Source organism: Panulirus ornatus, chromosome 10 (assembly GCF_036320965.1).
Source record: "Panulirus ornatus isolate Po-2019 chromosome 10, ASM3632096v1, whole genome shotgun sequence".
Classification (NCBI taxonomy): Eukaryota; Metazoa; Arthropoda; class Malacostraca; order Decapoda; family Palinuridae; genus Panulirus; species Panulirus ornatus.
Window position 1 is genome coordinate 49,480,346 of NC_092233.1, and position 17,577 is coordinate 49,497,922.

A 17,577-nucleotide genomic window follows, 5' to 3' on the forward strand; every position below is an offset into this window, starting at 1 on the left:
AACCTTACCAACCAGTCAACAATACAGTCACCCCCCTTTTTAATAAATTAGACTGCAATACCATCCAAACCTGCTGCCTTGCCGGCTTTCATCTTCCGCAAAGCTTTTACTAACTCTTCTCTGTTTACCAAATCATTTTCCCCAACCCTCTCACTTTGCACACCACCTCGACCAAGACACCCTATATCTGCCACTCTATCATCAAACACATTCAACTAACCTTTGAAATACTCACTCCATCTCCTTCTCACATCACCAATACTTGTTATCACCTCCCCATTTGCGCCCTTCAATGAAGTTCCCATTTGCTCCCTTGTCTTACGCACTTTATTTACCTCCTTCCAGAACGTCTTTTTATTCTCCCTAAAATTTAATGATACTCTCTCACCCCAACTCTCATTTGCCCTCTTTTTCACCTCTTGCACCTTTCTCTTGACCTCCTGTCTCTTTCTTTTATACATCTCCCACTCAATTGCATTTTTCCCTGCAAAAATCGTCAAAATGCCTCTCTCTTCTCTTTCACTAATAATCTTACTTCTTCATCCCACCACTCACTACCCTTTCTAATCAACCCACCTCCCACGCTTCTCATGCCACAAGCATCTTTTGCGCAATCCATCACTGATTCCCTAAATACATCCCATTCCTCCCCCACTCCCCTTACTTCCATTGTTCTCACCTTTTTCCATTCTGTACTCAGTCTCTCCTGGTACTTCCTCACACAAGTCTCCTTCCCAAGCTCACTTACTCTCACCACCCTCTTCACCCCAACATTCACTCTTCTTTTCTGAAAACCCATACAAATCTTCACCTTAGCCTCCACAAGATAATGATCAGACATCCCTCCAGTTGCACCTCTCAGCACATTTACATCCAAAAGTCTCTCTTTCGCGCGCCTGTCAATTAACACGTAATCCAATAACGCTCTCTGGCCATCTCTCCTACTTACATACGTATACTTATGTATAACTCTCTTTTTAAACCAGGTATTCCCAATCACCAGTCCTTTTTCAGCACATAAATCTACAAGCTCTTCACCATTGCCATTTAGAACACTGAACACCCCATGTATACCAATTATTCTCTCAACTGCCACATTACTCACCTTTGCATTCAAATCACCCATCACTATAACCTGGTCGCGTGCATCAAAACCACTAACACACTCATTCAGCTGCTCCCAAAACACTTGCCTCTCATGATCTTTCTTCTCATGCCCAGGTGCATATGCACCAATAATCACCCATCTCTCTCCATCAACTTTCAGTTTTACCCATATTAATCGAGAATTTACTTTCTTACATGCTATCACATACTCCCACAACTCCTGTTTCAGGAGTACTGCTACTCCTTCCCTTGCTCTTGTCCTCTCACTAACACCTGACTTTACTCCCAAGACATTCCCAAACCACTCTTCCCCTTTACCCTTGAGCTTCGTTTCACTCAGAGCAAAAACATCCAGGTTCCTTTCCTCAAACATACTACCTATCTCTCCTTTTTTCACATCTTGGTTACATCCACACACATTTAGACACCCCAACCTGAGTCTACGAGGACGATGAGCACTCCCCGCGTGACTCCTTCTGTTTCCCATTTCCCATTCCCATTGTGTGTGTGTGTGTGCCTGTGTGTGTGTGTGTGTGTGTGTGTGTGTGTGTGTGTGTGTGTGTGTGTGTGTGTGTGTGTGTGTGTGTGTGTGTGTGTGTGTGTGTGTGTGTGTGTGTGTGTGTGTGTGTGTGTGTGTGTGTGTGTGTGTGTGTGTGTGTGTGTGTGTGTGTGTGTGTGTGTGTGTGGTGTGTGTGTGTGTGTGTGTGTGGTGTGTGTGTGTGTGTGTGTGTGTGTGTGTGTGTGTGTGTGTGTGTGTGTGGTGTGTGTGTGTGTGGTGTGTGTGTGTGTGTGTGTGTGTGTGTGTGTGTGTGGTGTGTGTGTGTGTGGTGTGTGTGTGTGTGTGTGTGTGTGTGTGTGTGGTGTGTGTGTGGTGTGTGTGTGTGTGTGTGTGTGTGTGTGTGTGTGGTGTGTGTGTGTGTGTGTGTGTGTGTGGTGTGTGTGTGTGTGTGTGGTGTGTGTGTGTGTGTGTGTGTGTGTGTGTGTGTGTGGTGTGTGTGTGTGTGTGTGTGTGGTGTGTATGTGTGTGTGTGTGTGTGTGTGTGGTGTGTGTGTGTGTGTGTGTGTGTGTGTGTGTGTGTGTGAAGATTCGTTAAGGTCATATTTTACAGTTACTACGTCAGTAAAACTTACAAAAATCATTTTGAGGAACACTATATACAAATGAATATATGTAAGTCCAGGAGAATAAATCGAACTGACTCGATAAGAGCCGATACATCGGTCTATGAGAGCCGGTAATTACTATATAAACCGATATATCACTCAGAGAGCCGATACATTACTATATGAGAGCCGATACATTACTATATGAGAGCCGATACATTAATCTCTGAGAGCCGATACATTACTCACTGAGACCCGGGTACATTACTAAATGAGAACCGATGCATCACTCGAAGAGAGCCGATACATTACTGTATGAGCCGATATATCACTCGATGAGAGCTGATACATCACTCTCTGGGAGCCGATACATTACTGTATGGGAGTAGATACATCACTCGATGAAAGCCGATACATCACTCGATTAGCCGATACATCACTCGATTAGCCGATACATCAGTAATTGAGAGCCGATATGATGTTACTGGGAATCACAAATCAAATAAGATCTTTGTAATCAGCGTTCGTTTCTAACTTGTATAAAATGTCGAATTTAATTATTGGTAAGTCCATTTGTCTTACTGCTTTATTAGTTATCATAATAAATGTATATTGTTATTTGCTGAAAAAAGAGAGAAAAAATATGAATTTTGATTATCATTCTTTAACCTGCGATGTTTGTCAAGTTTTGATTGTGTTCTACCTCAGAGAGTTGACCTTGGTAATACTGAATATCATACGCCAACTTGGCTGCCTGACGTAAGAACAATTTTACAATCATATTTCCCTGTACATAATTAAACATGATTATTCACAACAATAAATGTAATATTTTACTTGTATAAGGTTTCTAAAGTGTCATTAGGAAAACAAACTTGCAATAATATATATACTAATAGCTTTAAACTATACTTATGTACTTATAATATAGGAATTATATATTGTAAGACAATTAGAATTGAATTGAAATAATTTGATTATATGATACTGTATTTCTTAACAATACTAAAACCAAAATTCCAGTTTTGCAGTACAACGTGTGAGACACTCAATGCATATCATATAAACCCCACACGGCAAGACAGTGGTAGAACTATTATATTGTGACGTCTTCATATGTGTGCTACCCACCGTTCCTCTGTACGTTGTAACTGGTGTTATTAACAAAAGGTAAGACGAAAAAAGAGAAAGAATGGTGTTCAGTGAACTCATATCAACAATTTTTTTTTCTATCATTCAGAGTTTAGGAAAACAGTGATGCAAGATGGTTTTTTTATATGATTTTACTGGCGATGAATAGTTGTTTTGGTTAAAGGTATCTATCTGTGCAAACTTCCTGCCTCTATAAAGCACTCGTAACAGCAGCATGAATCTTTATTGTCTAGATTCTTAATGATGAAAACATGTCGATGGGAAATCAATAGTTACCCATTAATTTGACTCCACATTTTCTAATGCTTGTTCTGGCACGGTTTTATGTTGGCCTTGATACTTTCCTTATGAGTTAAGGAAACTATCATATGGAGCTCACAGTAGAGCTAGATATTTAACTACATATTGAAGCTTTACCCAAGATAGTACATACATAAGACATATGAGCAGGGAGGGAGAGAAATGTATCGTTCACTTTCCACGAGAGCCAGTCTAGTTTATTATCATATTTACGTATACTCAGTGTTGGAGGGATTACATTCCCACTCCAAAGGAGATGATCTGCGCCTTCAAAGAATGCACCTCTGTAACCGGTGTTGAAGATATGGCGAAATTTGTAATATATATATATATATATATATATATATATATATATATATATATATATATATATATATATATATATATATATATATGTGTGTGTGTGTGTGTTGGGGATGAGAGAGCTTGGGAAGTGAGTCACTTGTTGTTCGCTGATGATACAGCGCTGGTGGCTGATTCATGTGAGAAACTGCAGAAGCTGGTGACTGAGTTTGGTAAAGTGTGTGAAAGAAGAAAGTTGAGAGTAAATGTGAATAAGAGCAAGGTTATTAGGTACAGTAGGGTTGAGGGACAAGTCAATTGGGAGGTAAGTTTGAATGGAGAAAAACTGGAGGAAGTAAAGTGTTTTAGATATCTGGGAGTGGATCTGGCGGCGGATGGAACCGTGGAAGCAGAAGTGAATCATAGGGTGGGGGAGGGGGCGAAAGTTCTGGGAGCCTTGAAGAATGTTTGGAAGTCGAGAACATTATCTCAGAAAGCAAAAATGTGTATGTTTGAAGGAATAGTGGTTCCAACAATGTTGTATAGCTGCGAGGCGTGAGCTATGGATAGAGTTGTGTGGAGGAGGGTGGATGTGCTGGAAATGAGATGTTTGGGGACAATATGTGGTGTGAGGTGGTTTGATCGAGTAAGTAATGTAAGGGTAAGAGAGATGTGTGGAAATAAAAAGAGTGTGGTTGAGAGAGCAGAAGAGGGTGTTTTGAAATGGTTTGGTCACATGGAGAGAATGAGTGAGGAAAGATTGACCAAGAGGATATATGGGTCAGAGGTGGAGGGTTCGAGGAGAAGTGGGAGACCAAATTGGAGGTGGAAAGATGGAGTAAAATAGATTTTGAGTGATCAGGGCCTGAACATGCAGGAGGGTGAAAGGCGTGCAAGGAGTAGAGTGAATTGGAACGATGTGGTATAACGGGGTCGACGTGCTGTCAATGGATTGAACCAGGGCATGTGAAGCGTGTGGGGTAAACCATGGAAAGTTGTGTGGGGCCTGAATGTGGAAAGGGAGCTGTGGTTTCGGTGCATTATACATGAGAGCTAGAGACTGAGTGTGAACGAATGTGGCCTTTGTTGTCTTTTCCTAGCGCTACCTCGCGCGCGTGCGGGGGAAGGTTTTACCATTTCATGTGTGGCGGGGTGGCGACGGGAATTAAAATAGGCAGCAAGTATGAATTATGTACATATATATATATATATATATATATATATATATATATATATATATATATATATATATATATATATAGGAGGAGTTCGTGGAACGGTGGTAAGCCGCTGCAAACCCGTCGAAAGCTAAAGACTAGTCACCCAAACCGTCCCGCGTGTATAGCGCCTGCGCTGAATTGCCATCCGAAGTTCGGTGCGTCAACGTTCAAGCTTAAGCCGAGAAAAACTGAGGAATCCCTCGAGCAGCTCACGCTATCACCATTGCAACACAAACCTCGCCAGGTGGTAGAGTTTCCCGCAGTGTATCGAGACAGACTTCCCCAGAACTTTTTTAAAGGGGAAGTAAATGTTTATAGTTGTGTTACTGGAGTGATAGTTTTCATACATGGTGTTTTGACAAGAAAATAGTGAAATTGGAGAAAAATGTAGCTTAGACATTGAAGCTTATTGATACAGTGGTTAAGTTGATGAGAACTGCTATTGACGTTTGTGTAAATAAATTATACATTTCCTTTTTCCATAGCCAGAGGTTGAACCATTATGTGACATTCATTTTTTCATTCATTTCAAGCTAGAAGTTTCAGTTTTCTAAATTGTTTCTTACATTTTTCATATGTATATATATGTATGTGTGTGTGTGTGTGTGTATGTGCGTATGTATGTGTATGTGTGTGTATGTGTATATGTATATATATATGTATATTATCCCTGGGGATAGGGGTGAAAGAATACTTCCCACGTATTCCTCGCGTGTCGTAGAAAGCGACTAGAGGGGACGGGAGCGGGGGGCCAGAAATCCTCCCCTCCTTGTATTAACTTTCTAAAATGGGAAACAGAAGAAGGAGTGACGCGGGGAGTGCTCATCCTCCTCGAAGGCTCAGAGTGGGGTGCCTAAATGTGTGTGGATATAACCAAGATGTGAAAAAAGGAGAGATAGGTAGTATGTTTGAGGAAAGGAACCTGGATGTTTTGGCTCTGAGTGAAACGAAGCTCAAGGGTAAAGGGGAAGAGTGGTTTGGGAATGTCTGGGGAGTAAAGTCAGGGGTTAGTGAGAGGACGAGAGCAAGGGAAGGAGTAGCAATACTCCTGAAACAGGAGTTGTGGGAGTATGTGATAGAATGTAAGAAAGTAAATTCTCGATTAATATGGGTAAAACTGAAAGTTGATGGAGAGAGGTGGGTGATTATTGGTGCATATGCACCTGGGCATGAGAAGAAAGATCATGAGAGGCAAGTGTTTTGGGAGCAGCTGAATGAGTGTGTTAGTGGTTTTGATGCACGAGACCGGGTTATAGTGATGGGTGATTTGAATGCAAAGGTGAGTAATGTGGCAGTTGAGGGAATAATTGGTATACATGGGGTGTTCAGTGTTGTAAATGGAAATGGTGAAGAGCTTGTAGATTTATGTGCTGAAAAAGGACTGATGATTGGGAATACCTGGTTTAAAAAGCGAGATATACATAAGTATACTTATGTAAGTAGGAGAGATGGCCAGAGAGCGTTATTGGATTACGTGTTAATTGACCGGCGTGCGAAAGAGAGACTTTTGGATGTTAATGTGCTGAGAGGTGCAACTGGAGGGATGTCTGATCATTATCTTGTGGAGGCTAAGGTGAAGATTTGTATGGGTTTTCAGAAAAGAAGAGTGAATGTTGGGGTGAAGTAAGTGAGTAAGTGAGTAAGTGAGCTTGGGAAGGAGACCTGTGTGAGGAAGTACCAGGAGAGACTGTGTACAGAATGGAAAAAGGTGAGAACAATGGAAGTAAGGGGAGTGGGAGAAGAATGGGATGTATTTAGGGAATCAGTGATGGATTGCGCAAAAGATGCTTGTGGCATGAGAAGAGTGGGAGGTGGGTTGATTAGAAAGGGTAGTGAGTGGTGGGATGAAGAAGTAAGAGTATTAGTGAAAGAGAAGAGAGAGGCATTTGGACGATTTGTGCAAGGAAAAAATGCAATTGAGTGGGAGATGTATAAAAGAAAGAGACAGGAGGTCAAGAGAAAGGTGCAAGAGGTGAAAAAAAGGGCAAATGAGAGTTGGGGTGAGAGAGTATCATTAAATTTTAGGGAGAATAAAAAGATGTTCTGGAAGGAGGTAAATAAAGTGCGTAAGACAAGGGAGCAAATGGGAACTTCAGTGAAGGGCGCAAATGGGGAGGTGATAACAAGTAGTGGTGATGTGAGGAGATGGAGTGAGTATTTTGAAGGTTTGTTGAATGTGTCTGATGATAGAGTGGCAGATATAGGGTGTTTTGGTCGAGGTGGTGTGCAAAGTGAGAGGGTTAGGGAAAATGATTTGGTAAACGGAGAAGAGGTAGTAAAAGCTTTGCGGAAGATGAAAGCCGGCAAGGCAGCAGGTTTGGATGGTATTGCAGTGGAATTTATTAAAAAAGGGGGTGACTGTATTGTTGACTGGTTGGTAAGGTTATTTAATGTATGTATGACTCATGGTGAGGTGCCTGAGGATTGGCGGAATGCGTGCATAGTGCCATTGTACAAAGGCAAAGGGGATAAGAGTGAGTGCTCAAATTACAGAGGTATAAGTTTGTTGAGTATTCCTGGTAAATTATATGGGAGGGTATTGATTGAGAGGGTGAAGGCATGTACAGAGCATCAGATTGGGGAAGAGCAGTGTGGTTTCAGAAGTGGTAGAGGATGTGTGGATCAGGTGTTTGCTTTGAAGAATGTATGTGAGAAATACTTAGAAAAGCAAATGGATTTGTATGTAGCATTTATGGATCTGGAGAAGGCATATGATAGAGTTGATAGAGATGCTCTGTGGAAGGTATTAAGAATATATGGTGTGGGAGGCAAGTTGTTAGAAGCAGTGAAAAGTTTTTATCGAGGATGTAAGGCATGTGTACGTGTAGGAAGAGAGGAAAGTGATTGGTTCTCAGTGAATGTAGGTTTACGGCAGGGGTGTGTGATGTCTCCATGGTTGTTTAATTTGTTTATGGATGGGGTTGTTAGGGAGATAAATGCAAGAGTTTTGGAAAGAGGGGCAAGTATGAAGTCTGTTGGGGATAAGAGAGCTTGGGAAGTGAGTCAGTTGTTGTTCGCTGATGATACAGCGCTGGTGGCTGATTCATGTGAGAAACTGCAGAAGCTGGTGACTGAGTTTGGTAAAGTGTGTGGAAGAAGAAAGTTAAGAGTAAATGTGAAAAAGAGCAAGGTTATCAGGTACAGTAGGGTTGAGGGTCAAGTCAATTGGGAGGTGAGTTTGAATGGAGAAAAACTGGAGGAAGTGAAGTGTTTTAGATATCTGGGAGTGGATCTGGCAGCGGATGGAACCATGGAAGCGGAAGTGGATCATAGGGTGGGGGAGGGGGCGAAAATTCTGGGAGCCTTGAAGAATGTGTGGTAGTCGAGAACATTATCTCGGAAAGCAAAAATGGGTATGTTTGAAGGAATAGTGGTTCCAACAATGTTGTATGGTTGCGAGGCGTGGGCTATGGATAGAGTTGTGCGCAGGAGGATGAATGTGCTGGAAATGAGATGTCTGAGGACAATGTGTGGTGTGAGGTGGTTTGATCGAGTAAGTAACGTAAGGGTAAGAGAGATGTGTGGAAATAAAAAGAGCGTGGTTGAGAGAGCAGAAGAGGGTGTTTTGAAATGGTTTGGGCACATGGAGAGAATGAGTGAGGAAAGGTTGACCAAGAGGATATATGTGTCGGAGGTGGAGGGAACGAGGAGAAGAGGGAGACCAAATTGGAGGTGGAAAGATGGAGTGAAAAAGATTTTGTGTGATCGGGGCCTGAACATGCAGGAGGGTGAAAGGAGGGCAAGGAATGGAGTGAATTGGAGCGATGTGGTATACCGGGGTTGACGTGCTGTCAGTGGATTGAATCAAGACATGTGAAGCGTCTGGGGTAAACCATGGAAAGCGTAGATGTATTGGTGGGGGGGTGGGGGGGTTGGGCCATTTCTTTCGTCTGTTTCCTTGCGCTACCTCGCAAACGCGGGAGACAGCGACAAAGTATAAAAAAAAAGAAAAAAAATATAATAAATAAATATATATATATATATATAATATATATATATTTTTTTTTTTGCTTTGTCGCTGTCTCCCGCGTTTGCGGGGTAGCGATAAGAAACAGGCGAAAGAAATGGCCCAACGCACCCCCACACACATGTATATACATACACGTCCACACACGCAAATATACATACCTACACAGCTTTCCATGGTTTACCCCAGACGCTTCACATGCCCTGATTCAATCCACTGACAGCACGTCAACCCCGGTATACCACATCGATCCAATTCACTATATTCCTTGCCCTCCTTTCACCCTCCTGCATGTTCAGGCCCCGATCACACAAAATCTTTTTCACTCCATCTTTCCACCTCCAATTTGGTCTCCCACTTCTCGTTCCCTCCACCTCTGACACATATATCCTCTTGGTCAATCTTTCCTAACTTATTTTTTCCATGTGCCCAAACCATTTCAAAACGCCCTCTTCTGCTCTCTCAACCACGCTCTTTTTATTTCCACACATCTCTCTTACCCTTACGTTACTTACTCGATCAAACCACCTCACACTACACATTGTCCTCAAATATCTCATTTCCAGCACATCCATCCTCCTGCGCACAACTCTATCCATATCCCACGCCTCGCAACCATACAACATTGTTGGAACCACTATTCCTTCAAACATACCCATTTTTGCTTTCCGCGATAATGTTCTCGACTTCCACACATTCTTCAAGGCTCCCAGGATTTTTGCCCCCTCCCCCACCCTATGATTCACTTCCGCTTCCATGGTTCCATCCGCTGCCAGATCCACTCCCAGATATCTGAAACACTTTACTTCCTCCAGTTTTTTCTCCATTCAAACTTACCTCCCAATTGACTTGACCCTCAACCCTACTGTACCTAATAACCTTGCTCTTATTCACATTTACTCTTAACTTTCTTTTTTCCCACACTTTACCAAACTCAGTCACCAGCTTCTGCAGTTTCTGACATGAATTAGCCACCAGCGCTGTATCATCAGCGAACAACAACTGACTCACTTCCCAAGCTCTCTCATCCACAACAGACTTCATACTTGCCCCTCTTTCCAAAACTCTTGCATTCACCTCCCTAACAACCCCATCCATAAACAAATTAAACAACCATGGAGACATCACACACCCCTGCCGCAAACCTACATTCACTGAGAACCAATCACTTTCCTCTCTTCCTACACGTACACATGCCTTACATCCTCGATAAAAACTTTTCACTGCTTCTAACAACTTGCCTCCCACACCATATATTCTTAATACCTTCCACAGAGCATCTCTATCAACTCTATCATATGCCTTCTCCAGATCCATAAATGCTACATACAAATCCATTTGCTTTTCTAAGTATTTCTCACATACATTCTTCAAAGCAAACACCTGATCCACACATCATCTACCACTTCTGAAACCACACTGCTCTTCCCCAATCTGATGCTCTGTACATGCATTCACCCTCTAAATCAATACCCTCCCATATAATTTGCAAGGAATACTCAACAAACTTATACCTCTGTAATTTGAGCACTCACTCTTATCCCCTTTGCCTTTGTACAATGGCACTATGCACACATTCCGCCAATCCTCAGGCACCTCACCATGAGTCATACATACATCAAATAACCTTATCAACCAGTCAACAATACAGTCACCCCTTTTTTTAATAAATTCCACTGCAATACCATCCAAACCTGCTGCCTTGCCGGCTTTCATCTTCCGCAAAGCTTTTACTACCTCTTCTCTGTTTACCAAATCATTTTCCCTAACCCTCTCACTTTGCACACCACCTCGACCAAAACACCCTATATCTGCCACTCTATCATCAAACACATTCAACAAACCTTCAAAATACTCGCTCCATCTCCTTCTCATATCACCACTACTTGTTATCACCTCCCCATTTGCGCCCTTGTCTTACGCACTTTATTTACCTCCTTCCAAAACATCTTTTTATTCTCCCTATATATATATATATATATATATATATATATATATATATATATATATAATATATATATATATATATATATATATATATATATATATATATATATATATATATATATATATATATATATATATATATATATATATATATATATATATATATATATATATATATATATATATATATATATATATATATATATATATATATATATATATATATATATATATATATATATATATATATATATATATATATATATATATATATATATATATATATATATATATATATATATATATATATATATATATATATATATATATATATACGTAGAAATGTATTGGAATGTATATGTGCGTGTGCGGATGTGTATGTTTATACATGTGTATGTGGGTTGGTTGGGCCATTCTTTCTTCTGTTTCCTTGCGCTACCCCGCTAACGCGGGAGACAGCGACAAAGTATAAACATGAATATAAAATATATGTAATGGAAATGATCACAATTGAGCGTGTTATCAAGTATATTCCTATGAATCCACGGGGAAATGAGATACGATAAGTTCCCAAGTTCACTTTCTTGTAGTAATCACACCATCATGCGAGAGACAAGAAAAAAATGTAACACGCAGTTGATATACAGAATAGACGCCATTAGGTAGAGAAGTGACTAACCGATTGGAGGTCGGGTGCATTCGAGTCTGGCAACAAGCTTATCTTAAACTCGACATGTGATAAGAAGGGGAACTGTTTACAAATTTTATCAACAATAAAGGTATCCATTTTTTATGGACCTTCACGAATATCAATGTTACAATAACAGAAGATTCAATGATATTTCTCGTTGTACAGGAGTTACAGTTGATAAATGAGATTACATTACTCCAGTCAGTACAATTATCATAATTTTTTACAAGATTAAACAAGGCATTTGATTCTTGTCCTGCTCCTACTCACTGATTCTCTCCATATGTCCAAACCAAGTCAAGACACCCTCTTCTGCTCTCTCAACCACACTCTTTTTATTACCAGACATCTCTCTTACACTCGTTCAAACCACCTCACACCCCATATTGTCCTCAAACATTTCATTTACAACACATCCTCCCTCCTCCGTAAAGCCCTATCTATAGCCCACGCCTCGCAACCATATAATGTTGTTGGAACCACTATTCCTTCAAACATACCCACTTTTACTCTCTGAAATAACGTTCTCTCCTTCCACACAGTCTTCATCACTCCCAGAATCTTTGCACCCTCCCTAACCTATGATTCACTGGTTAAATTCGCTACTAAATCCACTCCCAGATATTTAAAACATCACTTCCTCCAAATTTTCTCCATTGAAACTCACATCAAACCAAATTTGTCCCTCAACCCTGCTGAAACTGATAACCTTGCTGTTATTCACATTTACTCTCAACTTTCTCCTTTTACACACTTTTCCAAACTGTCACCAACTTTTGCAGTTTATCACTCGAATCATACTAGTACTGTATCATCAGCGAACAACAACTGACCCACTTTCCAGGCCCTCTCATCCCCAACAGACTGCATACTCGCCCCACTCCAAAACTATTGCATTAACTCCCTAACACCCCCCCCCCCCCGATCCTTAAACAAATTCAACAACCATGGGACATCACACACCCCTGCCGGAGACCAACCTTCACTGGAAACCAGTCACTCTCCTCTCTTCCTACTCGCACACATTTTTACACCCTTGATAAAAACTTCTCACTGCTTCTAGCAAATTACCTCCCACACCATAAAATCTTAAGCCTTCCACAAAGTATCTCTATCAATATATACCACATACAAATTCATCTGTTTTTCTAAGTATTTCTCTTACACATTCTTCAAAGCAAACACATCCTCTACCACTTCTGAAACCACGCTGCTCCTCCCCGCTTTGATGCTTTGTACATGCCTTCACCCTCTTAATCAGTACCCTCCCATTCAGTTTTCTAGGAATACTCAACAAACTTATGCCTCTTTAGCACTTCACCATGATCCATACATACAATTAATATCCTTACCAACCAATCAACAACATAGTCACCCCCTTTCTTAATAGATTCAACTGCAATACCATCCAAACCCGTCGCCTTGCCGGATTTCATCTTCCGCAAGGCTTTAACCACCTCTAATCTCTTCACCAAACCACTCTTTCTGGCTCTTTCCCTTCGCACACAAACCCAACCAAAACACCTTACATCTGTCACTCTATCATCAAACACATTCAACAACCCTTCAAAATACTCACCCCATCTCCTCCTCGCTTCAACACAACTTGTTTTCACTTCACTTCACCGATGCTCCCATTTGTTCTATTCTCTTACGCATGTCATTTACCTCCTTCCAAAACATTTTTTGATTCTCCCTAAAGTCTAATGATACTCTCTTACCCCAACTCTCATTGCCTTCTTTTTCAACCATTGTATCTTCCTCTTGACCTCCTTCCGCTTTCTCTTATATATCTTCCAGTAATTTGCACTCCTTCCTAACAAGTATCGTCCAAACGTCTCTCTTTTCTTTCACTAATGACTTTATTTCTTCATCCCACCACTAACTGCCCTTTCTAATCTGTCTACCTTCCACTTTTTTATGTCACATGTATCTCTTACACATACCATCACTGCTTCCCTAAATACGTCCAATTCCTCACCCACTCACCTCACGTCATTTTCTCTCACCTTTTGCCATTCTGCACTCTATCTCTCCTGGTACTTCCTCACTTAAGTCTCCTTTCCAAGCTCACCACTCTCTTCTTCCCGACATTCTCTCTTCTTTTTTGAAAGCCTCGACAAAGCTTCACCTTCACCTCCACAAGATAGTGATCAAGCATCCCTCTAGCTGCCCCTCTCCACGCATTAGCATCTAAAAGCCTCTATTTTACACGCATATCAATTAAAACGTAATCTAGTAATGCCCTTTAACCATCTCTCCTACTCATATAAGTATACTTGCGTATATCTCTCTTTTTAAACCAGCTATCCCAATCACCAGTCCCTTTCTTTCAACACACAAAGCCACAAGCTCTTCACCCTTTCCATTCACAACACTGAATACCCCATGTACACCAATGTACCCTCAACTGCCACACTACTCATCTTGGCATTCAAATCGTCCATCACTAATACCCCGTCTCGTGCACCAAAACTGCTGACACACTCTTTTTGCTGCTCCCAAAACCCTTGTCTGTCAAGATCTTTCTATTCATGACACAGTGTACAAGGACTAATAATCACCTATCTCTCTCCATCCACTTTCCGTTTTACCCACATGAATATGAATTTTACTTCCCTACACTCTGTCACACACTCCCACAACTCCTGATACAGGAGTACTGTTACTCTTTCCTTAGCTCTAGATCTCTCTCCAATCCCTGACTTTATTCTTAAGACGTTTCCAAACCATTCTTTCTCTTTACCCTTGTGCTTCGTTTCACTTAGAGCCAGAACATTCAAGTTTCTTTCCTCAACTATACTACTTATCCCTCCTTTATTCTCATCTTGTTTACATCCACACATATTCAGACACCCGAAGATTCTTTCATTTATTTATTATACATAATCGCTGTTTCCCGCGTCAGCGAGGTAGCACCAGGAAACATACGAAGAATTGCCCATCCACTCATATACATATATATGTACATAAACGCCCACATATGCACATATGCATACGTATACATATCAGCATATAAATACATATAAATACACATACACAGACATTACATACATACACATGTACCTATTTATACTTGCTTGCCTTCATCCATTCCTAAAGCTACCCCGCCCCACAAGAAACCAGCATCGCTATCCCCTGCTTCAGCGAGGAAGCTCCAGGAATACAGACAAAAAGACCCCATTCAGTCTCTAGCTGTCATGTGTAATGCACCGAAATCACAGCTCCCTATCCACATCCAGGCCCCACAGACATGATTTAACCCAGACACTTCACATGCAATGGTTCAGTTCACTGACAGCACGTCGACCCCGGTATACCACATCGTTCCAATTCACTCTATTCCTTGCACGCCTCTCACCCTCCTGTATGTTCAGGCTCCGATCACTCAGAATCTTTTTCGCTCTATCCTTCCACCTCCAACTTGGTCTCCCACTTCTCCTCGTTCCCTGAACCTCTGACAAATATATCCTCTTTGTCAATTTTTCTTCACTCATTCTCTCCATATGTCCAAACCACTTCAACACACCCTCATCTGCTCTTTCACCCATACTGTTTTTATTTCCATACATCTCTCTTGCCGTTACATTACTTGCGCGATCAAACAATCTCATGACATACTGTCCTCAAACATTTCATTTCTAACACATCCACCCTCCTCCGTACAACCCTATCTATAGCCCATACATCACAACCATATAACATTGTTGGAACTACCATTCCTTCAAATATACCTATTTTTGCTCTCCGAGATAACGCCCTTCCCTTCCACACATTCGTCATCGCTCCCAAAACCTTTGCCCCCTCCCCTACCCTGTGATTCACTTCCCCTTCCATGGTTCCATCCGCTGCTAAGTCCACTCCCAGATATCTATAACACCACTTCATCCAACTTTTCTCAATTCAAACTTACATCCCAATTAACTTATCCCTCAACCCTCCTGAACCTAATAACATTATTCTTATTCAAATTTACCCTCAACTCGCTCCTTTTACACACATTTTCAAACCCAGTCGCCTAACTCTGCAGTTTCTCACACGAATCAGCCATCAGAGCTATATCATCGGCACACAACAACTGACTCATTTCCAAGGCCCTCTCATCCACAACAGACTGCATACTCACCCCTCTCTCCAAAGCTCTTGCATTTTCCTCCCTAACCACCCCATACTTGAACAAATTAAACAACCATGGGGGACATCACACACCCCCACTGCAGACCGAAGTTCAGTGGGAACCAATCACTCTCCTCGCTTCCTACTCGTACACATGCCTTACATCCTTGGTGAAAACTTTTCACCGCTTCTAGGAATTTACCTCCTACACCATATACTTTGAAAACCTTCCACAAAGATCTCTATCAAATCTATCTTATGCCTTCTCTAGATTTATAAATGCTACCTACAAATCCATTTGTTTTTCTAAGTATTTCTCACATAAATTCTTTAAAGAAAACACCTGATCCACACATCCTCTACCACTTCTGAAACCACAATGTTCCTCCAAAATCTGATGCTCTGTACATGCCTTCACCCTCTCAGTCAATATCCTCCCATATAATTTCGCAGGAATACTCAACAAACTTATACCTCCATAGTTTGAACACTCACCTTTATCCCCTTTGCCTTTGTACAGTCGCACTATGCATGCAGTCCTCCAATCCTCACGCACTTCACCATGGTCCATATATACAGTGAATATCCTCCCCAACCAATCAACAACACAGTCACCCCCTTTTTTAATTAATTCCACTGCAATGCCATCCGAACCCGCCGCCTTGCCGGATTTCATCTTCCGCAAAGCTTTCACTGCCTCTTCTCTCCTTACCAAATCATTCTCCCTAACCCTCTCACTTCGTACACTACCCCGACCAAAACACCCTATACCTGCCACTCTATCATGAAACACATCCAACAAAACTTCAAAATACTCTCCATCACTATCTGTTATCACTTCCCCACTTGCTCCCTTCACCGATGTTCCCATTTGTTCTCTCGTCTTACGCACTTAATTTACCTCCTTCTAAAACATCTTTTTATTCTTCCTAAGATTCAGTGATAAACTCTCACCCAAACTCTCATTTGCCCTATTTTTCAGGTCTTGCACCTTTCTCTTGACCTCTTGCCGCTTTCTTTAATACATCTCCCAATCATTTACACTGCTTCCCTGCAAATATTGTCCAAACGCCTCTCTTTTCTCTTTCACTAACAATCTTACTTCTTCATCCCACCATTCACTACCCTTTCTAATCTGCCCACCTCCCACCTTTCTCATACCATATGCATCTTTTGCGTAAGTCATCATTGCTTCCCTAAATACATCCCATTCCTCACATACTCCCCGCACGTCACTTGCCTTACCTTTTGACGTTCTACACTCAATCTATCTTGATACTCCTCACACAAGTCTCCTTTCCAAGCTCACTTACTCTCACCACTCACCTCTCACCACTCTCTTCTCCCCGACATTCTCTCTTCTGAAAGCCTCTACAAATCTTCACCTTCGCCTCCACAAGATAATGATCAGACATCCCTCCAGCTGCCCCTCGCAGCGCATTAACATCCAAACGTCTCTCTTTTACATGCCTATCAACTAACACGTAGTCCAATAATGCCTTTTGACCATCTCTCCTACTCACATACGTATACTTATGTATATCCCTCTTTTAAACCAGGTATTCCCAATCACCAGTCCCTTTTTCAGCACACAAATCCACAGGCTCTCACCATTTCCATTTACAACATTAAACACCCCACGCACACCAATTATACCCTCAACTGCCACATTACTCACCTTCGCATTTAAA

At 41.4% G+C, this 17,577-nt stretch overlaps 1 protein-coding gene across 2 annotated transcripts in view; it reads left to right on the forward strand.

Moving 5' to 3' along the window:
• The first annotated feature begins 3,252 nt into the window (after window positions 1–3,252).
• LOC139750939 (cytochrome P450 2L1-like) overlaps window positions 3,253–17,577 on the forward strand; it is a 110,755-nt gene continuing 96,430 nt past the window's right edge. For both annotated transcript variants that reach the window (XM_071665859.1, XM_071665861.1), the window contains exon 1: window positions 3,253–3,381. The gene's annotated coding sequence lies outside the window, so the exon portion shown is untranslated. The remainder of the gene's footprint in view (window positions 3,382–17,577) is intronic.